The sequence below is a fragment of the Diadema antillarum genome, unplaced genomic scaffold (assembly GCF_040938485.1).
Source record: "Diadema antillarum isolate AM-2024a unplaced genomic scaffold, OU_Dant_1.0 seq00001153_RagTag, whole genome shotgun sequence".
Classification (NCBI taxonomy): Eukaryota; Metazoa; Echinodermata; class Echinoidea; order Diadematoida; family Diadematidae; genus Diadema; species Diadema antillarum.
In genome coordinates, this window is record NW_027271964.1 from 1 (window position 1) to 26,300 (window position 26,300).

General features: G+C 39.1%; 1 pseudogene; it reads right to left on the reverse strand.

Moving 5' to 3' along the window:
• Positions 1 to 422: 422 nt before the first annotated feature.
• Positions 423 to 24,969, reverse strand: LOC139744275 (uncharacterized; annotated as a pseudogene).
• Between the last annotated feature and the right edge of the window lie 1,331 nt (positions 24,970 to 26,300).

Below are 26,300 nucleotides of genomic sequence, written 5' to 3' on the forward strand. Positions count from 1 at the left end.
AAAAGATGAGGCAGAAGAGGAGAAGAAGCAAGAAGAGAAACAGGAGGAGGAAGAAGGAAAAGAAAATGGGGTGAGTGATTGGGGAAGGAGGAAGATAAAGGTGACAGTTTAAACATCACGTATCCAGTCTTGTTCGGCAAGTTATGACATCGGTAGCTGCAGCATCTTAAGAATAAGATTCTGAGGCTTCAATCTATGTTTCGAATTCAGAGAGTGTGCCTTATGCAAATATTAACAGCGATGCAATGGGTGCACGGTAAAGGCATGGAGAGGAAAGTTTCGCCTAGCATAAACGCCACTATGGGGGAGAGGAAGGAGTGCTATCGTCTTGGTCTATCATAAACTTTGTATAACAATCTTATTCACTGGCTCTCAATCTAAATGGTAAAAACTGCAGTAATCGGTTGCTACTCGACTCTCACCCCAGTATTGCCCGTGTTCCTCGCACGGGTGAACGAGACGCGGAGGAGACCGTTGAGTACGACCGGCTGTTGATAGTGAGATCGTCCTGAGTAGCGTCCTCGATCACCTGGGCGGAGGACTTCCGTTCAGCTGGTAGTCCTTCACGTGCACCATTCCGGTGCTTCCTTCCAACCAGAAGAGAATGGCATCGGCTCCAATCTGGGGAGGTAGATACAATGATACATCAATAAATAAGCAAGATAACGAGATGGAAAGATAGGGAAATAGGTAGGTAGGTAAGCAGGTAGGTAGATAGATAGACAGACAGATAGATAGATAGATAGATAGTTAGATAGATAGATAGATAGATAGGTATAATTATAGATGGGTATATAGGCAGAGAGATAGATAGATAGGTATATAAATGGGTAGATAGGCAGATAGATAGATAGGTACAGATAGATAGATAGATAGATAGATAGATAGATAGATAGATAGATAGACTGATAGATAGGCAGATAGATAGATAGATAGATATAGATAGATAGATAGATAGATAGATAGATAGATAGATAGATAGATAGATAGATTGATTGATACATCACAGACAGGCAAGTGGTCAGATAGATAGATAGATAGATAGATAGATAGATAGATTGATACATCACAGACAGGCAAGTGGTCAGATAGATAGACAGACAGAATGAAAGAGAGATTAGATGAATATAGAATATAAAATATATAGACAAGTATAGAAAGGAAGGAAACGACTGTGTAGTAGACGGAGAGGGAGATACAGAAAAAATGTGGAGAAAAAAACGTAGATATACGTAGATGTACAGATGGTTAGATATAAAGAGAAAACAACAGAGCGGATGGAGAGGAAAGAGTATGACAAATATCTCAAAACAGTTGACGAGTATGCAATCGATTCCCTAAATCTGACTCTTACAAATGTGAGAAACAAATCAGATGATTAAAAACAGCTCGATTACAAATCAAAATGATTTCATGAGAACCACCGCAACGGTTGCCGACTTTAGTGAGACGCGACTAACCATAGCACCAGTCTCCGAGAGGCCCACGCCGGTCCAGCGGTCCGGTGCAATGCGGACGGTCATGTCGACTGTGAATGTGTCATCATCCTCGTTGTAGCGGATCTCCATGCGGTACTGGCAGGCCGTGCCCTCGCAGCCGTCTGGGAGGGTGACTTCGTTGTAGCATGGCCCGTCTTGCGTTACAGCGTTAGGATCAACTATCGTAGGGAGAAATAGTACAATAATAATAGAAATAAGGATGGTTAATAAGTAAACTAACAAGTAAGTAAGTAAGTAAGTAAGTAAGTGAATGAAAGAATGAATGATTAATGAATGAATGAAATAATTAATTAATTATAATTTAATCATAATTAATTACATTTTCCTGTGGTTGTTTCAAAGTATTTTTGTCTCAGTTAAGGCTTTTTAGAATTTCCCAAAAGCTATTGATTTCATGACACTTTTTATGGTGAGCCATTAGTAGAACTTCCTTATACCAACACTTAGTAGGCTCTATATCTATTTTTTTTTTTAGTGTGATATTTAAAAGACTTCGTTATTCAGACGCTAAAAAAAATCAGAGCCTGGTCGACTCCCAAAATGAAACATAAACAATAATAAAGCAAAATAAAATGATAACCTACTGCGTGTGCAAGTACATTATGACTTACTTTGCCTATATCTAGGTACTGTTGAATGTACTGTATTCCATGGCATTCATGGTATTACTCCATTCAAAATCCTCGCATTTCTTTTTACTGATCCCATACATTCCGATACTACTGCATTCACTGCAGCATCCATTCCAAGACAACCAGTGAACTTGCTTATACGCGCGTTTTATTGATTTCACGTCTCCTTTCACACGGAAATTTCTTGTTTCGACCCTTATTCTTTTTTTTTTTTTTTTTTTTTTTTTACTGTAGGGCCTACATCAGATTTCATTCTCGGACATTTGAATAATGTGTTTCTTTTTTCAATTATTGATATTATTCTAGCTGTGTAGCAGAATTCACTCAATGTATAACAGCAAGAGAACTTTCACGTTATTACACACTATCACGCTTAGGGTCTACATTCAATGAACTAGACCGAGTTTATTTCTAGAAAGCCGAGAGGTGCTTATGCTGTCTATGCTGTAGAGGAATGCTTTTTGTTTTTAAGTAGGCCATCAAGGTCGTAGGTGTCCCATCTGTCCGCGAATGATTTGTTCTATTTTGCGTTTACATCTGCGTGAAGATCGATGCAAATTTTCATTTAGGCAAGTCCATAACAAACAAACAGATGGTGTGATTGTCGCATGATATTATGTAAAATTTCTTTAGACGATGTCGCATATTATGTAAGGTGTTTTAAGACGATATCGCATGTTAAGAAATATTTTCTTTTTTATTTGATTCAGAGAAGAAGGCGTACGTATACTGAAAGGATACACGAGAAGGTTTAGAGAATGAATTTCAAGCTAAACCTGGAAAAAAAAAAAACCCAATATAGTATGATGCCTCCATCTATGGAGGAATTTTCTCACCGTAGAAGTCCAGATTTGGAATGGTTCCTCGCTGTTCTGGATCCGTCCCATGGTACTTCAGCTCATCTCGCTGGTAGAACATGTAGTCGGTTGCCTGGCAACGCTCAAGACCGCTGGGAGGCACATGGATGTAGCGACCAAACTCCTGTCCCCGGGCCCAGATGGCGAAGACGGGGCCGTCGTTAGGGATGGCGTGGTCCGTCATCTCATTGTCAGCTATTTTTATTTTAAGTCGACAACATGAAATTAAAGGAATTGCGATCAGTCAAGACAAAAAGACGAAAACCAACAGAGTTACTACGGAGATGGTAAATACATCTTGCCAAACCAGCAACCAACAGGGATAAACTCTAAGCAGGGAAGGGATGTTATTACCACCAATTACCAGGATTACGCATTGCAAAATTCATCCGTTATAACACAAGAGAATGTGAATTATTCTTGTCAAAACAGTTCTACCTTTAATAGACTAAGTGCCATTATTAAACTATGCTAGGTTCAAAGGAGTGGACTTAGACAATGCAAACATCAAGCATCAAACATCACCCATGTTAAAGTAACATAAGCAACTCTCTGCTCTAGTCACTGATCGTCTGGATAGAGTGATCTTTAAACTCCGATATGAGAGTCTTTTGTCTCAAATGTCAGGTTCCAAAGAAACCTTACACTGCCAACAGATTTTGGCAGAAATAGGACCCAATATTTGGTTGTTGCTGTTGTGGTTGCTGTTGCTATTTCCTAAGATATTTTTTTAATCATACAATGAGGTGAAGCCTCCTTGAATACAACATCTCATCCTCCACCTCATGAACAACGTATTGTACCATCGCACTCGTGACCACAAACTAATTCTACACTGAAATCCTCACAGCTGACTGGCTATCAAAAACGTGTTATCATGGACACTACAACTATTGCACGTTGCAAATTGTGTACTGAAAATGTCCAAAAGCAATCTCTTAACCCTCTGCGCGAAACATTAATTTACTGTCCGTCGGTTTGTGTGTTGAATTTATGCATATTGGACTCATTGGCACAGATCGAAGGGGTTAAAGTCCACACCTGCCAACTTCTTCCTGAAGATAATCTTGGTCACCCCGTCGCCCTGCCAGCCCATGGCGGCCGTGAGGCTGTCCATGCCGCCGTAGAACGTGTCCAGCCGGGGCGTCGAGCGGTCCCTCGTGTAGTAGTCGTGTATTCTGCTGTGACTGCCGATGGCCATACCAATGGTGATGTCGGTGCAGTCCATGGGATGTAGAGGGCGCCCTATAAATAATGATGGTTATAATGATGATTATGACAGCAAGAAAAAATAATACTGATAATGAAGTACTGATAGTGATAACTACAACAATTATGACACTGATAATAAAAGTAATAATCATAATAATGCTAATAATAATAATGATAATGATAATGATAACGATAAACATCGTCGTCATCATCATCATCATCATCATCATCATCAAGGTATTTGATCTCGATACATGATGGCTATTCCTGGTAGAATGTATATTCCGTCTTGTTTCTCAAAGTGTCCAATACCATTTCTGCTACTACTTCTGTTAAATGATGAAATTTACATCAGATTGAAAGCAGAATCGGAAATTCACAGATCAAAAGATGAATGACACTGTGACGCGCGCAATAGAAAACTGGGAATAGTCTAAGATCGTTGATTAAGTCTTTATGAGAAATGAAGCTGTTGTTCCAAAAGGTAACTCCCGACAGTTTCCGGGTTAAAGAGTCAATGGTGGATGAGCTTCCAATGAGGACGGATAAACGTAGGTAGATTGAACATTCTAAAGCACTCGACGTAATACCTATTGCGACATCTTCAGAAGATCTTCATTAATTTTATCTATTGATGCAAGAAAACCTGTATGTACAAATTTTAGGGAAGCTTCCCATTTCGATTTGAATATGTGTGTGTGTGTGTGTGTGTGTGTGTGTGTGTGTGTGTGTGTGTGTGTGTGTGTGTGTGTGTGTGTGTGTGTGTGGTGTGTGTGTGTGTGTGTATTCGTAAATTTGGTCCGTAGCCTACATGGTTGTTAGTGACGTCCGTGTAAATAGTATATAATTTCAATCACTATCTTTCTTCCAAGAGTGAATCATTAGTCATTATTATGTATGCTCAAGAAAAGATTTATGAATAATTATCAAATCATCCTTAATCTTGATTGTTTCTTGAATGGTTTGAACGAACAGGAAATTACATGAATGAATAAAAAAGAAGATCATAACCAAACATCAAACGTTGACCAGCTTCATGCCTGATTTGTCGAGTAATCTCTCCGCAAGGTTATGGTTAATTTGCGTTTGACAAAAACAAAGAAGTTGATATAAGTCGAGTCCATGAAACTTACCTCCCTCTGGTTCTCCTTCCGGTTCACCTTCAGGTTCCCCTTCCGGTTCACCCTCTGGTTCAGCTGGAATGCAAAGTATGACACCAGCAACAACAACAAAATAAATATCCTCGCGATTTTGAGTTTACAAAAACATCATCGACTTACATGACAGCAAACATGTTTGCTAGACATGAGAATAAAACGTAAACCATTTCCCTTGACGAGATCGTGATATTTCCGTAGACCCCGTACCGGACCGTCAGATTCCCATATAGGCAATGCGTTAACGTCAATTTTTGTCCCAAAACAACAATTTGAGAGAACTGCTCAGATAAAGGACAACTCATTTCCAGAAACCTTTTGAAACTTTAGATTTTTATCAAATTTGTTATGATTATAATGACCCTGGTCGGTCGCATTATCTCCATTAACTTTGAAATTTGGTTTGCGTCGACGTTTGAAGGAATGCAGATGCCGAACAAAGCTGTTCTTTCAGTTCAACTACATTTGAAATATTGTGTAAGTCGAGCAATGTTCGGACTTACGAGAAGTTTCCGGCGAACCTTCGGCGTTCGTCTCCGGTTCGGCACCTCCCTCGGGTTGTCCTTCGGGCTCCCCTTCGGGTTCCCCCTCGGGCTGTGGCCCTTGTCCTGGAATGCACTGCCACGCTTGGTCATCGTCCTCATGATCATTGTCGTCATCATCCTGGGTATTGCGAACGACACGAGCAGCGGTCGATCTGCGACGTCGTACCTGTTGGGGGAAGGAAATAGGAGCTTTATTCTACATATTTCATAAGTTACGTGGTCTTCTGAAATTATGAAAAATGGAGTTTTAACAAGTCGCCTGCTCGCCTCCTGTGAACTATCCTAAGTCATACTGTAAGTGGAGTCATCCCACTAGCCCGACACCCGCGTGTCATAAGGCCAACGAGTTCATTGACATTTGAAAAAAAAAGCCATGAGTTAAACAGCCAATGAGCTCGACACTACGCAAAAAGGGCTCACCAGCTCGAAACTAGGCAAATAAGGCCCACGAGCTCGAATCAAGGCAAATAAGGCCCATGAGTCCGACTCTATAGGTAAACAAGAATCACGAGAACGACACTGCTTACTTCAAGCCCTGTGATGTAATGTCCCTCTCGTGGGCCTTTTTTTTTACAATAGTGTCGGACTCATGGGCCATATTTGCCAAGCGTTGAGCTGGTCGACCTTATGGCTCGTGGGCCTATTTCGATGTCGAGCTCGTGGTCCTTGTTCATTTAGTGAATTTAACAAAATGCCCTGGCAATGTTGACCTTCTCGTTCAGAATATTTGATAAGTAATTGGATGTTTGTTTGTTTGTTTTTATCTATTTGTTTTTTTATTTATTTGTTTGTTTATCTATTTGTTTGTTTATCTATTTGTTTGTTTGATGAGGGGTTGTTGATGATGAAATTTACTTGAGGGCCGAGGGATTTGAAGTACGTTATCACATACATCTTGTCGGATCCAGCCTTACCATTGAAGGGGCTGTCGTGGCTGTCGCCTCCGCTTCCGCCTCTGGCTCGCCGATAGCGCCACCATCGGCGTAAATTACTGGCCAATTTTGGCAAGTGCTGTTGATGTCTGGGGAAAAAAAGAAGACAATTTGAAAGATGTGAAGTCAGATAAAAATAAGGTGGAGTTATTCAACTAATTTATCAGCAAATAGGTAAATAAATGATGAGGTGTGACAAAGATCCAATGACATTGATTTGTATCTAAGTAAACTTTGCAAACGTTCTAAAATAATGTGGAGGGGGAAAGAGTGATCATCTCTACCTTTGCTCAGAGGTCCTTCACGGGAGAATAAGGTTTTTATCGCACAAACACAAATGACATGTTTTCTTGAATCTAAGTCGAAACAAAATAAATGCCCCCCCCCCAAGTCAAAAGAATTTTCAAAGTGTGTACGTCCAGCCAGTAAATAAGGTGTTATTTGTAAAGAGATTCATCGAAATTAACCACATCTATTAAGACTCATATCCAGTCTGGCATTGCCCATTTTTAATGAATTTTCCATATCTGTACGAGAATCAAATTTCGAACGACAAGGTAACGGACTTCTTGGTCCATCTCGTTTACAACTGAGACCAGTACATTGTAAAAATGGTGTTGTACAGTCGTTCATTTCTCACCTAGAGGGCGCCATCCGAATCCAACCCACGTGGTCCCCTGGACTTCCAGAGCTATTTCGATTTCCTCTTCTTCCTGTATCAGTGATAGAAATTAAGGAGAGAAGGAAGAAAGAGAGAAATAAAAAAAAGAATAAGAAAGGAAGGGAAAAAGAAAGCAACTTAAGTAAAATCAGATTTTTATTAATAAGATGGTCGATAAAGAAAAACTTTTAGTTTCGTTGCCATTGGTTGTTGCTTTGAGGATGGACAAACATGAGAAAGGAAAGTGCCTTACTCTTTACTTTCGTTATCATCATTACTGTCATATTAGTAACGTCACTACAGTCATCATCAAACGTCATTATGGTCGCTGATGGTCAGCATAATTATGATTTTGATTCACTTTGATCACCTTAATATTCATTACAATGTATAATTACATGTACTATAATTATATAACTATTATTACATGTACTATAATAGTCTTGTACAGTATTATACTCTGTTTATTTCACATTGTTTTGTTTACCTATCATCTATAACAAAAAAAGTGCAATGTATATTTCTATCAAAAACAAACAAACAGATTTGAATCAAATTGAATTGAATCATCATCCTTATCGTTGTACCTCTAGAACCATGTAGTAGAGCTTGAACCTGTCGTTGATGGTGCGATGGAAATGCTTGGAGAGGTCGTAGTTCTCCGGGTCCGAGAATCCAGGCGGGTTTTCTGGTTTTTTTTTTCAGAACACACAGCGTGGGAAGCAAGCAAAACCACGTTTAATGGCTGATGATATCAAGATGTCGGAGGTGTTGATGAATATTCAATCATTGTTTGCTTGTTTGTTTATGCAATGTCTAAACATAAAGAAAGCACTGAAATGCTTGTATAAAAGTGTCCCCTCCGAAAGATTAGCCTATATCGGGACAAAAATGTATACCAAGGACATCGAGGCCGTGAGTTTACCCACAAAGCTACAACGGAAGAGATGGGGGGGGGGGGATGTTTTGCTGTGCTGACAACCAAATACTAAAATGATTAAGCATGTAATCGTGGCGCTTATCGTTATATTCTCTCCAATCATACCATTCTTACCATTATTTTCGGCGTCAGTGTTGTGGTGCTGAAGGGAAAGCTATACACTCTTTATACCTTCGAATGATTGTTGATTTTTACTTGGACTTTTATTGGGCGTTTCACTGATCCATCTGCATGCTCTGTGGGAGGGAAACTTTCTCTCCAAGGTCATATGGTCAAGTTTGTTTGTTTGTTTGTTTGTTTTCACTATTCTTCTGTTGGGTACACACGGCTCGTCGAATAGTGTCTGACACTTGAATACTGTTAGATATGCCTGAAATGGTATTTTTTGTACTTCAAAATATGTGTTTATACGGATACTGTAATGTATAGTATTTTATTTATCATGTTTTCAGTGATTCATGTATTACAAGTCTAGCTTTTTAGTGGACCACTGTTGACCATACCCACTTTATTTTTTAGTTCAAAGTATGCATAGGTGTTCTTAGTTATACCATAGATTATTATTGTATACGATGCAATTTACTTTTCGTTTTGTATTTCTTTTATTTGATGGAGAATAAAACAGAAAATGAATTGAAAACTGAATTGGAAAAAAAAAGAACTACAGGCCACGAAGAGTTAGCCTGAAGCCAGCTTTTACCGAGCATGCAATCTTTTCCGAAGTAGCCGTCCTCACAAAAGCACTGTCTACGTGGGTACGTCTTGGTGTCCAGATCGACGCACATGCCATGGTTACCACAGTCACTCTCATCCATACATTCATCTGAAAACAGAATAGAACAGAGATAAAATTCCATTCTAATTATCATAAGGTGCTCATTATACTCACTGTGTTTGACAACATACTTGCCTTTTTTTTTCCAAGCGTAAGCCTTTTCTATTGTTCCTTCGGAAAAATAATTAAAGAAGACTGGGGGATTTCTTTTTTTTAATCGAATATACTAAGGAAGAGTTTCAGCGATGGCAAATGATTATTATTCATACTAACTGGTCAGAGTGCATAATGTAAAATGAACATCCGATAAATAAAGAAAAGAAAAGCAATAATAGTAAAATGGAAAGAATTGCTGTTTTGTCTTATTTTGTATTGTTTTAGTGATGTCAGCTATGTATACTGAACGAGAAAGTGGAAAGACATTTAAAAAACCGAGTCGAATATAAATTTATATTCTGATGACATTACAGAGGAAATTGAGAGGATATTGGTACATTGAGAGTTAGAATAAGGACAAAATTCGAACACTATGTGAACACAATGGTTCACTCGTGTCGTATTAATCATCGTGTTCAACTCTCAATTTGTTCTAGTCACTCATATCCGTAAGTGGGGTCTACGCGTAACATTCAAATGGTTCAGAACAATGCTTGGGGAAAAAATCTCGACATCACAATAACGACACAAACAACGTGAAATCGATACAGAGTAATGTGGAGAATAATGGGAGTGGTCTGCACAGGACAGACGATCCCTCGACGGTGGAGTTTCTTTTCCAACCGTAATTCATGACAAGTGTAAAGAATGCAGAAATTGAGTGAAATATAGAATTTCTGGGTGATTTAGATGATATTCGGTTTACATTTCCGATTTAAATACGATTTACATTTACAGTTTCCAAAACCATTTCAGCACTTATTTATTCATAGGTAAGAAAGATGTAAGCTCGTATACTTCGTAGGCGCCATTATCGTTAATCACATATAATAGGGGACGCCATAACATAACATGCAGAGTGAACAATATTTGCATTGCATTGTTTTGTTTTGGTCTTTTAAGGTCGGGGACGTGATGGACAAAAGATGCTTATGCAAGGTCAAAACCGTTGTCACTTCACTCTATATTGAATGCATCGATTGTTGACATTGTGCCATCCACATAATGAAACCGCAGTGAACTAGTCCCGACGTACCGTGACCTAGATACACATTCATATTCAAAAACAACAAAATACAAGTGAGCAGGAGTCGTGCTATTCAACCAACCACGCATTGATTAAATTTGAGAGCGTGGTCTCTCTCCGTCCTTACTCTGATTCCTATTTTACTAATCAACGTCTCTATACCTATCTGACTTCTCTTTCTCTCTCCCTCTCTTTCCTTTTTTTCCCAACTGACTCAAGTAAATGCTGAGCTATCTTAAGCGTAAACAAGGGCATATACCGTACATGAACACAATTTGATGGAATTGTGTATAGCGTAATTTGCATGTCCATGAAATACATCAATGTGATGACATTAGATTTTTGTGAACGTCATCCGCCGCAACTTTGCACATTGTTTAATGTTCATCATGTTTTGTGTCTGCGAGACTGCTATCTCTCGGGATCTCATTTTCAATTCTCGCGAGATGCTCTCTTAACGTAGACTAATAACGTCACCCATCACATTGTAGCTTGTCATAATATTATTATAGTCGCATCATCTGCAAACTAAAAAAACTCATAATCCTTATCTATGCTACCAAAATTCAAGTGAACTTCCATTTCATTCTTCTTCCACTTCGTAACAAACACTCTCATCCATATCCAATTTGGCAAACACATGTACACTGTATCTATATCTATCATATATCTATACCTATATATCTATATCTACATATCTTTATCTATATCTATACCTATATCTATATCTATATCTATATCTATATCTATATCTATATCGATATCTATATCTATATATGTGGGTATATATATATATATTTCTTTTTCTTTTCTTTTTTTTTTTGGGGGGGGGGGGGTAGGGGGTCGTCACACGCCTCCCACAAGCGCACACACGCAACTTTTGTTTATGAAGCAATGGACTCCTCGCCATGAACAGAATAACTGATGAAGCTCATCAAAATTGCTTGACTCAAGGGTTTCCATGCCATGTAACATTCTTGTATGGATTCTAACAGTATAGGATAGAAGAGGAGAACGATCGGGAGAGAGGGAGAGATGGAGGGGAGAGAGAAGGGAAGAAAGAGAGAGAGAGAGAGGGAGAGAAAGGGAGAGAGAGGGAAAGAGAGAGAGAGAGAGAGAGAGAGAGAGAGGGAGAAAGATTTGATGAAAACCTTGAAACCATAATATTGATCCCTCATCAGCGTGAGGATGGAGTACTTGGAAACGGGAAGAGTCGAACGCTAATGACTATTTGCCAATAATTCCACGATGTTGTCATGACAACGTTACATAACATACTCCGCAATTAACATCACTGACGCTGCAGGATATTCTGCATAGGCAATTGTATATTTCCCCTTATCCCTGTTTACATTGTTAAGTACGAGCTTATCGTCGGAGGATACAAGTTACTTTTGGTTTTTTTATACATATATATTCTTGTTATACTGTACATTGCTGGGTAATATGCAGAGACATGTAGGGTAATATAGCCATTTTAAAAGCACTTGTTCCTCGTCTTACCATCATCACTGTCAAGATGGTGATTTTATTTTCAAGTCAGACACGCTTTTTTTTAGTCCTTGCTAATGATATTTTTGCTATACCGATCATATGGCTTAATTTATTTCGATCTTCCTTCTCTCTAAATTCCGTGGATTGAAAGTCAATCTAATAGATTGTAGTCAGGGACCAATCCAAAATTGAATTGAACGTTTCAATCGAATAAGATTGAATTCTAACTCTATTAGATTGAAAACTTCAATCCAACGTTTGGATTGGTCCCTGATTACAATCTATTTCAATCTAAGGAATTTCGAGTGTTCTACTTCATCAGTGTTCATTCACCTACTCATTTTCTTCCCTGTATACACATGACATTTTCATCGTTGGTTTCTTTATATATATTTCAAATAATCGTTTGTTTCTGTACATCTGATGGAAACACAAAAAGCTGTCTTTTTACCTGCTACCTCCTTATAAAGCCAGTTCGCTTTCATTTTTAGAACGATATCAGGCAAATATAAATGCTCTGTATCACTTCGTTGTTGCGTCATTGTGCTAAAAATTAAAGATTAAGTTATCAATTATTGACGTAAACAATGAACTATACGTTTACCCACTTCACTATACTAGATAGATTGATCGTGTACATACGAGTGTGTTTATTTGTTTTAGTTTATATTTGTGTCTTTATATTGACATACATTACATGATCTTGCATCCTTCGCATTGAATCGTCATTGTTGTGTTTTGTTTTTTTAGTAACCAAAACATTGACGATTTTAAAGGGGAAGGGGTTGTACTAGCTATACTACGTAAGTTCACAATACCCCTAAACCACACACACACACACACACACACACACACACACACACACACACACAGAATCACAAACGCACACACACACACGTACACTCACAAACGCATACACATACACACATAACAACAACAGACAAACAAACAAAACAAAACTGGTGATTTTCGTTTACACACTAATAGAAAAGTCATTTGCGGTGATATTATAGTCTCCTCGTCAAATTTGCATAATATTTGGTTGAGACGATTTTCACCTCTTTATGAAAATACGTGAATCTTGAAACTCCCGTAGATCGGGTATATAATAACGAAATCTCTGTCATTCTGACTGTTTGATTTTCCACTCCTTATAATAGAAATCCAAATTGAACTTGGATATAAGGACTTCGCCGATAAACTTACCTAGGTACTGGCAGAATTCCCCGTCCGCCAGGTCGTCGCAGTCACACATCCCGTCCTGGCCGCACGCCCCGCGGTTCGAGCAGGTACCGCCATTGCACGTGGCGCCAGCTACAGATGAGTACATAAGCATGAAAGATAGAGTGTCGTCAGCCAAATGCGCTCTGACAGTGGCAATTAAACTACAAGGAGCATAGAAAATTGACACATAAATTTCCTTATATAAAGGAATATATTGCTGTATTCAGGCTTGAAACCGAGTTATGTCATACTTTAAGATCTTTAATTCTCAGAAAGTATTAATAAACATGTGGTGATAATAGAAGTATTCATAGGCCTAGTAGCACTAGCAGTAATAACAGTAGTAGGCCTACATGTAGTAGAAATAACAATAGTATTGTTATAGAGTTTTGTTATAGCAAACAGCAAGAACAGAAATAGAATTTATACTAGAAACAGTATATACCAAGAGATGTAGTAATAATAGTAAAAGTTATACCCGCAGAAGTAGTAGTAGCAGTAGTAGAAAAATAACAGAAAGTTAAGAGTACTAGGTACAAGTATAGAACCGAACCGAACTGCAGCAGTAACATCAACACAATTAAATGACATCAAGCATATCAGGGAACAAACCCCTCTGTAAAATTATTTTGTGTTTTACGCGAAGCGCATACCTGTGACGTTGATATCGGCGCAGCTCCAGAATAGATACGGGATGGACGCATTGAAAGTAACCCACTCAGCCGCTTGCCGGATAAGACGAAGGGTGTAAGGTCCCTCCGCCAGCCCGCTGGGGATCATAACCTCCTGGTGTTGGGCGCTAGGGGGTTAACATTAGGAAGAATTGTAAACAAAATAATTCATGACGTGCATTTAAATCTCATTTGAATATGCAAAAGTACCATTGTACCTTACTTTGTTTATATATGCTAATGTCATATTGTATACTTTCGTCGGAAATGAAATAAAATGAAATGAAATAAAAAATAAAATGAGAGACAGAATGAAAGGGGGCGAAGAAGAGGATGAAAGTAAAAAATCTGTGAACTATCAGTATCGTTTTCTCAACATTTTCAAACAGTTTCACTGTATTTCTCTATCTTGTTTCATGTCAAGAAGATTTGGTGTATCAGCATGCAGTCAAACCTGTCTTAGCGTCCACTTGTCTATAACAGCCACCTTTTCGTCTCCCTTTGGTGGTCGCTATAAGCAGGTTTGACTGCAATATGCTGCCAAATTTCAAATCATTCGTTATTCAGTTATTTTCACTTCACGAGGGCGTTCTCAAAAAGTTTAACAACAAAACAGCTAGAATCAAACTCTATAGGGTCTTATATACCTACCGATACACCATCTTGACTGACTATAGATACGGGTGCTGGTGCAAGGTATTCCACATTATGAATATGACATGATATGTCAGAATGTGGGCATTATAATCCAAAGTGATTTACTCATCTTTGCGTACGTTGTAGATTTGCCAATTCAAATTCAAATGTAAACTTTATTTTCACTTTTTTTTTCAACAGAATGTACAAAAAAATATATATGATAGCTCTGACATGCGAGTCGTTGAGAATCCGCCCAGCCAGGGATAACAACATGTTCATGTCTACATGATCAGTACAAAAAAAAAGAAGAAGAAGAAAGAAACATACACTCTATATACACTCTGCGAAAAAAAAAAAGTGGAGGTACCTACTCAAAAGACTATGTTTGTATCACGTGGGTACCTCTGAGGGAAAGGGGAAATAAGGCGGTGGTGAAAAGCTTACAACTACAAAGAGTGTGGGAACTGGGGAAATCGGGAATAGCCACACACAAAAAAGAAAGCAAAAGTGTGAAAAAGGGGGAAACAGAAAATAGGGAGAAGAGGAAGAGATAGAGAGAGAGAGAGAAACTAAATCATTTTGATGCATACACCAAGGACCAAAGCCCACAGAGACAATTAGCCAAGTGTTACGTATAAAACGTCTCCGAAAGTGATACAGTGTCGGAGCTACCGCTAGCTTATTCTTTCCGAGCAACAAGCCAGTAGCTCATCCTTCCCGCTGAGACACATACGGAAATCCACTATAAAAAGACTTTCAACTAACCCACAAGTAACGAGACTAGTTGTTTGAGCAAAGATAAGAAAACAAAGTGACTATCACGTATACGTTGCGTGCTTCGTTTGCATAATGAAATCACATAATAAAGTAACGAGTATAGCACCTAATAGTATGTTGGCATACACGGTATGTGGCAACTGCTTTTATATTTTGTAATCACGCATGTTCTGTTAGAGCAGTTTTCTTAATGAACGTGACCAGTGTATGGACGTAAACTGTACGAGCTGGCGAAGGAGAAATGCTGAGTATGATAGGTGGAGGTATGATGTTGTGGGAGCCAAAGGGTTGTAAAGAACTGTGCAGAAGACACGGTCTGTTTCGGCAGCTATGAAAATATGTATTATAGTTCAACATGAGTTTGTAACCGGCTTGTGCCAATCGCATTATATTCTTACAGTACTCCATGAATTACATCTCATGCACTTGCATAAATGCATGCAAATAATGTCTATCTAATTATGATGTAATGATGTATGATAAATAATGTCCCGGTACGTCACTCTCCCGCTCTATATACTCCTTCCTAAGAAATAAGGATTGCACCGTGATGGTCCGAATGGTGAACATTTCGTTTCCCTCTCTTATCCCTACCGTTTAATTGGTATATATGAAGATACCATTCACTGACACAGTGTACCTTCTTGTATTTTTAGGATTGTCTCATAGCATTGTAAGGCTGGCGTTGAGATATTCCGAATCCAACTGAAGGCAATATTTATGATAGTGAGCAGATACAATCCGTTTTAGATCCGTGATATATAGGTGAATAGTTCAAACTCTGATGAGAGATTAACGGGTCATTGCGTCCTTCGCGTACTACTTGTTGCTATCATGGTGTATGGCCGTGACCACTACGCGAACTATAACCGCGTCCCTAAAAATAAAAAATAAAAAGATGCGTTTTTCCCATATTATGACAGCGCAGAATACGGCCTTTTATCATGACGCAAATCTCTCGTTTGAAGAGGCTACACCCCAGTAAATAATGCCAGTGCATATCTTGGCAATCAATGACTTAAAGTCAAAGATATAAAACACCTGTTTCTTGACCCTGGCCTAATCTAAGCATCAGTCATCGCCACAGCTCCACAGGAGGGGGGGGGGGGGGTGCACCGCGAGAGGAGGAGATTGTTTTGGTTTTGGCATGGGCCATGTAGCTCCATGGTGCGTGTGTGTGTGTACGTGTGTGTGTGTGAGTGTAGACATTCAGCGTATGCAGACAGAGCATGCCTGTACTGTAGTGACCGGAACTATTGTCATTCCATTTTGCTCTCCCCTTCTCCCTCCCCCATCTCTCCCCCCTCTCCCTCCCTCTCTCCCCCTCGCTCTCCCTCTCTCTCTCTCTCTCTCTCCCCCTCTCTCTCTTTCTCAATGATCCAGTCAGCAGGCTGATTGTAACCAGGGAGGTAGTCTCACCTCCCCGTTGTAACTCACTGCCAAATAGCACATTGTCAGCACCGGCAAACTGGCAATGCTCTCCTTCTTATTCCTGTATTTTCGTTATTTAGGGGTCAATTTTTTTCGTTCGAAATGTAAAATGGATGACCATAGAATTTCTCAATAGAATATAAAATTGAAAACTTTAGAAAGGATAGAGAAAATTGAGTTCACTTTGAATGGTCTGCCACAGGCAGATATCCTTATCATGCTCTTACGTAATAGACAGCTGCTTTCTCAACGATCCAGTCAGCAGGCTGATTGTAACCAGGGAGTAGTCTCACCTCCCCGTTGTAACTCACTGCCAAATAGCACCGGCAAACTGGCAATGCTCTCCTTCTTATTCCTGTATTTTCGTTATTTACGGGTCAATTTTTTTCGTTTGAAATGTAAAATGGATGACCATAGAATTTCTCAATAGAATATAAAATTGAAAACTTTAAAAAGGATAGAGAAAATTGAGTTCACCTTGAATGGTCTGCCACAGGCAGATATCCTTATCATGCTCTTACGTAATACCACAGCTGCTGGAGTCATCAAACCCTGGCTTGGCCTCCAGGTTTGTCACGCCTGAGCAGAAAGTTTATTTGCAATGAACAAGTACTTCGACTCCCAACTCCCAAACGACAAATATACGCACCCCACTTTGGGTATACCTCAGTTGGGGACTCGCCTCAAACGAGGGATTGACGGCATGTAATAACAATGAAATAATATGCTAGATTGTCACACGGCAGCATTGATGCTTTTGGCGCCTTTGTGCAGGGAACTGTCAGGCCACCTAAATCTGAATGACACCGTTCGAAAAGCAAACAAACAAAAAGAATGGGGCAGAGTTCGGAAACTCTATACAACAATGTGATTTATGGCACAGGATCATCTTTGTTCTTGTCAAAGAGCGTGAAATTTGACCAAATTTGTAAAGTTCACGACAGTAACGTATCGCAAGTCATAGTTCCTGTGTTGGCAATATTTCGAAGTATCTTATTGTGTCTTGTGAGCACAAGGCGAGACAAAGAGACAGAGAGAAGGGGGAGAAAGAGGGAGTCAGACCACAAAAAGAAATAAAGCTAAATAGACTGAAATTCATACAGTTAGGGTGGCGGAGAGAGAGACACCATGTGTGTATGCATGTGATATGATTTCATGAAAGGCGGCATTTACTTTGTCATCTACATTGCCATAACATCAACGTAGAGGAAAACATTTTACGCTGGGATAAAATTCCATCCGCAACTTTTCCTTGTCAATCTAAATTTCATTTTATCTAAACTGTTTATTATTTTTCACTCATATTCATGCTAACAAATGGCAAGAATATTATTAATCATTCTAATGAAAAGAAAAAAGTTGAGGAAGAAAAAATGATAGGATGAAAGGGGTACAGAAGTACTAAAATGGAGAAAAGGTGATTGAGCGTCTATTAAAGAAGAAAGCATCATTTCATTGAAGAACTCCTTTTACTGTTTATGACTGTTTCTGTGTACTCACGTGGTGTCGTTTTCGTTGACGTATTCGTTCGGCATATTCTCCGGAACAAGCGTGTTGAGAACTTGTCCGTTGTCGTTACGGTCAAGAATCTCGATACGGTATCCGCCCTACCAACAAGAAACAATGATAACATTTTTATATTAATCATTAGGCAATATCATAGTTTAAAAGCCTATAAAAGGGCGGCGAGTTGTCAGTCGGTTGGCATATAGTGCGTCTGCTTTCACATCCGAAGGACCCGGGTTCGATTCCCAAGTCTCACTAAGTAATTTTGTGTGTAATCATAGGGTCCCCTCTATAGCAAGAGGCAAAACACTCTGTCCTTCGGATAGGACATAAAATGGAGGTCTCGTGTATGAGAGAGCTGCTAGATATTTTTTTTTTAATACGCTGTATAGGTTTCAGTCTCTTTAGATACATTTTCTTGATCATAATTCGATATGAATATTGAAGGAATACTTTGATATAAGTACACAAAACAATATGACCCTGAAGGGAATATCTATGTTGTGCTGATTAAATTGAATTTGATAAGAAGAGTAAATTTAAAGGGGATGGCTAGTACCTGATCAGTGGGAATCAGTGGGAATGCTGGGGGATGATTGTTCCAATCCTTGTGGGATTCATTTAAGAGTACATGATTATAACTATTGTTGTGTGAAAATCATTTGCCTCGGAATGGTCTCATATTCAAGTAATGTGTAGTTATAAGGCCCTGTCACTGTACAGGCACGCTAACCTGGAAACTTTAAACTGCACATTACTTGAATATGAGACCATTCTGAAGCAAATAATTGTCACACAACAATAGATATGATTATAATGTACTCTTAAATGAATCCCACAAGGATTGAACGATCATCATCCAGCATTCCCACTGATTCCCACTGATCAGTTACTAGCCATCCCCTTTAAGTCAACAAGATGTTTCTTGGTCATGTTGTTGGTAGACAACCAAACGAATGTTCCAATTTAGATTTCTTTCTTCAATGTAAAAAGAATGCTAATGAAAGTTATACAACTCCATAATTATATTTTATGCTTACCACATGAGAATAGGCCAGATGCCACGTAACATTGAATACATCCCCTGGAGCGAAAGTTGTCACTGGTCCACTGGGACCTGTAGGAACAGGAGATAGCAATTAAAGTGCCGTGAAGTCACATTATATCATTACCTTAAACATCAAATAGCAGCTGCAGTTAATGTGTGAAGATATGGAGATATACTAGTCTCCATAATAATATCACCTATAATGTATATATACCATTGAGTGGACATTATCCATCAAACAGATGGGCGGCGCTGTGGCATAGTGGATATACGACTCCCGACTCCGACTCAGTCGGAAGACAGGAGTTCGATTTCCGTCCAGTGCTCACGTCCTTGGACAAGATTTTTTTACTCACCATGTCCCTCTCGACCCAGGTGTATAAATAGTTCCCTGGCAACGCTAGGGTCATAATAAATACAGGGTCCCCTGATCAGGGAGGTGGAAGAGAGAGCAGTCTGTGGAAACACTGAAGAGACTACCCTGGATAAATAAGACCTAATCATTTTCAATATATTAGGTCTACACTTGTGTGTGTGTTGTTGTTGTTGTTGTTTTTGTTGTTGTTGTTGTTGTTTTTTTTTGGGGGGGTGGAGGGATTGACGCGTTCAAACTCGCAATTGCAAAACAAAATCCCAACGAAAAAAAAAAATTAAGACATCTAAATGGAACACATGCGTCTGATCATGCTGTATCTCAGTGGATATATCAATCTCTTGAAATCAAATAAGACAGATTAATGAAAAAATAACAAGATAAACATAAACGATCTCGGACTATTAGAGCACCATATTTCCCTCCATAAGAAGCCCAGTGGTGTGGTAGAAAATGCTCTCAACTCAGAAACGGGAGTTCTTGGGTTCGAATCCTGCCCAGCTACCTACATCCTTCGACACCGAAATGTACCAACAATATTTTCGAATCCCGATGGAATCCCATTTTCTTTGCTCACTTTTCCACTAATAATTTATATTCTTTCTGGTCAGTTTATTCTGTCTTTATTTGTTACAAACTCAAAAAGCTGCATCACTTCGGTGATCCCTCGCATTTATCCCCAAGTTGAATTATCCTTCGGGTTTATGCCAGGTTCAAGTGTGTGCGTGTGTGTCACACACAAACACACTGCTATAGCTTCTGACCACCCGAGCATTGAGAATTAAGGGTTTCTGGGACGAACACTGCACTAGGGCTTTCTATAGCTCAGTCGGTAGAGCACCGGTCTAGCAATCCGGAGGTCTCGGGTTCGAATCCCGATGGAATCCCATTTTCTTTGCTCACTTTTCCACTAATAATTTATATTCTTTCTGGTCAGTTTATTCTGTCTTTATTTGTTACAAACTCAAAAAGCTGCATCACTTCGGTGATCCCTCGCATTTATCCCCAAGTTGAATTATCCTTCGGGTTTATGCCAGGTTCAAGTGTGTGCGTGTGTGTCACACACAAACACACTGCTATAGCTTCTGACCACCCGAGCATTGAGAATTAAGGGTTTCTGGGACGAACACTGCACTAGGGCTTTCTATAGCTCAGTCGGTAGAGCACCGGTCTAGCAATCCGGAGGTCTCGGGTTCGAATCCCGATGGAATCCCATTTTCTTTGCTCACTTTTCCACTAATAATTTATATTCTTTCTGGTCAGTTTATTCTGTCTTTATTTGTAACAATATTTTCTTTGACTGTTTGACCCAGTCAAAGTATCTGAAATCTATTGGCAGGGAAGTCAGGAAAAGCTGTGCCTTCTGGGTTGAAGAGGCTTAATAAATTATCATGATCATTATGATTTTAAATTATTATTATTATTACTATTATTATTATCATTATTATTGTCATTATTATTATTATCATTATTATTATTATTATTATTATTATTATTATTATTATTATTATTAGTAGTAGTAGTAGTAGTAGTAGTAGTAGCAGAAGCAGTAGCAATTATTATCGTCATTGTCATCATCACTGTAGCTATACTTAGCACCATTACAAACAGTCATACAGTTGTATCCAGCATAATTCGATCAGGCCTGTTATGTAGCATACTTCTACAAGAAAAAAAACAACAACAAACCTACAAATGCGTATATTCATGAGTGTTATCAACGTAACCAATTGTCGTTTTCTCATTTCGTGTCGATGAACACTGCTCCGAACAACCGCCATACATATCTAGATGGGTTGTCATGGCAACTAAAAGCCTGCATTGTGTATATCGGTGTGATGCAGTTGCTACGTGAAGGATTCTACTAATTCTTTCGCCACAAATCAGACAGGGCGTTGTTGTTCATCACTGGTACTAACTGTGAGAGAGAGAGAGAGAGAGAGAGAGAGAGAGAGAGAGAGAGAGAGGACAATAGGTGGTGTGTTCTTTAATAATTCGGCAATGCATACGTTAAAACGCGTCGGCCTTCCACGAAAAGGCGGAGCCCGTAATAGTTACTGGAGAAAATTTAAGCATCTATGCCAGTGTATGCCATGTATGTAAAAAGCGAACTCGTCGGGTCCGAGGTGCCATCTTTTGTAGTGTTTGTGGAGATGCAAACCATATTTTGATTTGATTTCTTTCAACTGACTCTTATGCAACCATTAATCAACCGCCGAAAATCAATTTGGGGTCATGAATAATTATCATACTTTGCATATATCCATAATGCAGATAGATAATAACACGTGTAGATAGATAAGTGCTTGTGTGTCCAGTTGTTAGCATTACACTAAATGCAAGCACTTCGTTTGCTTTCAGAGCACAATAATCATTGTGATATTCTGCACTGATCTATACTAGTCAAAATATTTTATCCTGTAATTTAATTATCTGCTCACTTTACGATTTTTAATTTAGCATGTTCAAATAAATTCATGACAACGAAAGAACTAGACTCAATAATTATTTCATATTTATATCTCCTGTTTTTCAGATCTTCTTCCTTTGTGTTTTCATTGCCTTTTGTTGGTTTCTTTCCTTTCTTTTCCCTTTTTTCTGTTATATTATGATCGTCACCGGTAATTTTTTTTGTCCGCTGTTTTCCAAGTGATTATTCCACCTATCTCATTCGCGGTTATTGTAGGTGCAACAAATTTTCTATGGTACCATAGCAGGGCTCCATGATTACACGTTGCTCATTGTACAGTACGTTCTGCAGTACATGGCGAGGAAAAATACACAGGTTACACTATCAGTGCAGTTGCAGAAAGTAATGTCCAATAATCAATACAATGGGTAGTTGTAATCGGCTCGTGGCATAAGTATTGATCTCGGAGGGCCTGTGTATCGACTGACGTAGGATGGTGTTGAGGGCGTGGGTCCACTTTGATATTCCGTACACCTCCTGTGCTCTGGGTGCCAAGTGGCATTTTGAAGCGTGAAATGTGAGTCATTGGGTGATGTTCTGCTTTTTTTTTCGCCTGTTCTACCTTTAAAAACAATTTGACGATAGAACAAAGCAGAAGGCCTTTGTGTTGTTTAGATGAACAATGTGAGGGAGGAGAGGTTTTCAAGCAGGTTTAGAAATTAATCAATAGTATAATATACAGGCATTGGACTTGTAAACATAACATTGTGTCATGATAACATATGCGATTATGTTTATGATGTACTCGTATATATAGAGATTGATGACGCAGATCATGGATTCTACCAGCAAGAATAAAGTCTCTTTGTCATGTAACAAGCATACATCATTATTTCTTATCCTACTTTTTTGGGGGTAAACGAACGCATCCATCATTCCAAATACCGGTAAGTTGCGTATGCAAGAACGAAGCAAAACAAATCAACCGAAAAAAAAAGGTGTCCACTGCAGGTATACACGAATGCATTCTCAGGAAACCTTTGTAAGTTCGCCATGTGGCACTGCGAGGATCAAGAATAGTAATGTGCTCTGTGATATCTAATGTAGTACCTAAATACGAATATATTGCCCATGGTGCACGGAAAAACACGAAACGATATATGTTACCATCACTTCCCGCCCTAAACAAGACTCAAAATCAAAATCAAGAGAACCCTATTGCTCTTGGTAATTATCTTTTGCGTATGATTATTGAACCCTGCGCTGAAACACAATAAACAGTTGTCATCAGACGATCTCTGGGAAATGGTTCAACCTTGAGTGATTCGGTTCGTTTCCCATTTATTTGTGTATATTTTTGGGCAAAACGACGTAAAAATCAATAGACAGCGAGTGCTCACAACCATTGTCTCGTTGACGTTTTTGTTAAGTTTGCCTCTCCACGACTGGATGAATCTGTACAAACCGGAGACATGAGAAAGAGTGCTACAAATTGCATCTGTCAACTTGGTTATAATTCTTAAGATAGGTCATGTACAGGGAGTCTTGCCTTGCAACATTCTTTGGAATACGTATCAGCGCAATTACCCCCCCCCCCCCCCCCGGCTGGATACTGGTTAGTGATTTGGTTAGAGTAAAGATTAAGGTTATAGGGTTAGGATTAGGGTACAGAGATGGTGTTTGGGTTAGGGTTAGGATTAGGGTTAGGATTAGGGTAAGAATCAGGGGAAGGGTCCGGGTAATTGCCCTAGACCGAATAAACATTATCACAAACTAGCAGAAGGATCACATTCCTGGTTATTTTTTTTTTCTGTGTGCAGCCATCACCAAGGTAAGGCGGTTACAGTTATCTGCTCTGTTTGTTTGTTTATTTGATTTTTGCGCGTTTGTTATTAACAGACTCTAAGTGTACAATATGAAATGACATGTATGTTGACTAACACATATTATTATTCCAATAGTGACCAGAGCGGCAAATGATGACTCCTGTTTTGTACAAGCGATCGTTTGTGTGTATAGACTAACACATATATTTTAATAGTTGCGGGTGGCACTTTTTCATGCTGTTTCACACGCGTTCCAAGTAAGTATCTAGCCTTACAACTCGAGCAACTAAAGAAGTTTTAAAAAGTGGGTCTCTTGGTCTTGGCTTGAACTCCCACCCTAGAAATACACGCACTCTGAAGAAGCTACTGACGAGCTTAGATAATGACAACAATATTAACCTTCATCGCCCTATATAATGTGCCGCGTGAAACGTAAAAGAATCTGAACTGAAGACCTATCTTTTCCGTCAACTTTGTAGTTTAACAATTTACGATATACAAGTATGATTGTGGGGACGGCGGGCCCATTTGAACGTCCTTTCCAGACAAATTGCGCTATAGAATGTACATCATCATCATCATCATCATCATCATCATCATCATCATCAAATCAGGACCATTACATCGTTGTATCGTCCAATTTTATCTTTGGCATTATTATGACTTTCAGAATGGTGAAGGGTGAGATTATTTCTATCCAGTTTCCCGAGACATCATTCCAACGAACTACAACAGCTCTAGTATATTTTATGTACACACTTTCCCTCTGTAGGTTATCTCATGCATACCCTTTTCCAGTCTACTAGAGATCTCTTGAGACCTTTATTTCAGTTTACTCTCTATAGTTTCGGTAAACCTATAGTATGGTCCGACACCGGTTGTTATTCGTTTTTGCTGCTTAACCAAGCAGACGACGGTACTTGCGTAAAGGTATTTTGTTACGTTTGAATGATAGACGATGTTTGCTGCTGTTCGAATTGAAATACGCCACCGTTGTGCTAAACAAGTGGTGTTTTCGTCTTTTGTACTTACTTGACTCCATTCCGCAGGGTCCCTGTGTACGTACATTATCCAGAAAATCAAAAGCAAAAGTCCGGGCAGGTGGAAATGTTAGCCGAACATGAGCTGTGGCCATGCCGAAAAGGCAAGCGGTGATGAGAATGCCAAGTCCATACATTTTATTGTTGTTTCTCGACTCACTAGTACTGAACACAGTGTCAATTGAGTCAGTGAAAGTTATGATCGCTTCCCTTTGATTCTTCCTCCTATATCTCAATCAAGATTTTGAGCCAGGATTATCTACAGAGTAGAGTCCTTGTGAAGACTCGGGGATTCTTGAGATAAGCGGTGTTATAAATGACGTGTCCGCCAATTATTCCTTTGGAATACAGCAAAAACGCATTAAAGAAAAGGGAAAAAGAAATCGACTCAGCTGACAATAAAAGATAGCGAGAGTGAGCGTGCGACTCGTGCACTGACGGCGCGCCACAAAATGATCGTCTGAGCTAATGTACTCTTTGCCTGGCCCGGGAGCTGCCGATTTTCCTGTGCTCAGCTGAACGGTTCGTAGCACACGAAGTAAGTGTTAGTGACGTCATTTCTTGCCTGACCACTCACGTTCAGTGCACAACCGCCATTGTTTGAGGAACAATGATACGGCATTGACTGCGTTTTGGGGGTGTTCCAGTGAGCAAAAGACACCAACGTGTACCAAGAACAGTTTATGTTTATGCATTTTATACGTAGAATTTTTTTTTTATTTATCAATGTAACGCCTCAAAAGAATTGAAAAGCTTTCCTCCCATTTTAAATTTCGTATCTTTATTGTGTGTGTGCGTGTGTGTGCGGTTTTTTTTCTTAACTTCGTTTTGAATCGTTGATTTAGCTAGTCATTATGACTGTGCGACATATTTCTAGGGCAGGAGCTGCATGTACGATGACGGGGCGTCCTTTTTCTGGGTCATCAAAAGTAACCAAAGTGTAAATGGATGACCAAAGAACAATCAAACATGTTAAGGCATACTCGAACTAATCTATTCGACTCAACCGAGGAAATGTTATTTGCAATTGCCTGCATATAATCTTTATGCAAGTGGTATATTCCGCACTATATACCTTTTGCACCCTTCCTTATCAATATACTCGTAGATATAAGTTTCACCGAAAGTATTTAACATCATAAAGGTTGAGGATATCATTGAAAGTCATCTTTATTTCCGAATGGAGTGATTTATATCTGAATCTTTTTCTCTTATTCTTCTCTGGTATATTTCATTACTCTCTAAAAAAAGTTGAGTGAAAATATTCACTCTTAAAAGAGTGAATACAAAAAAAAGAGTGAATTTGGAGTGAAATTGGAGTGAATTGTGAGTGAAAATGTTCATTTTCACTCATTTTGGAGTGACTTCAGGGATCATTCGAAGATTTTGGAGTGATCCCTGACGTCACTCTAAAACGAGTGAAAATGAACATTTCAAAATTCACTCCAATTTCACTCTAAATTCACTC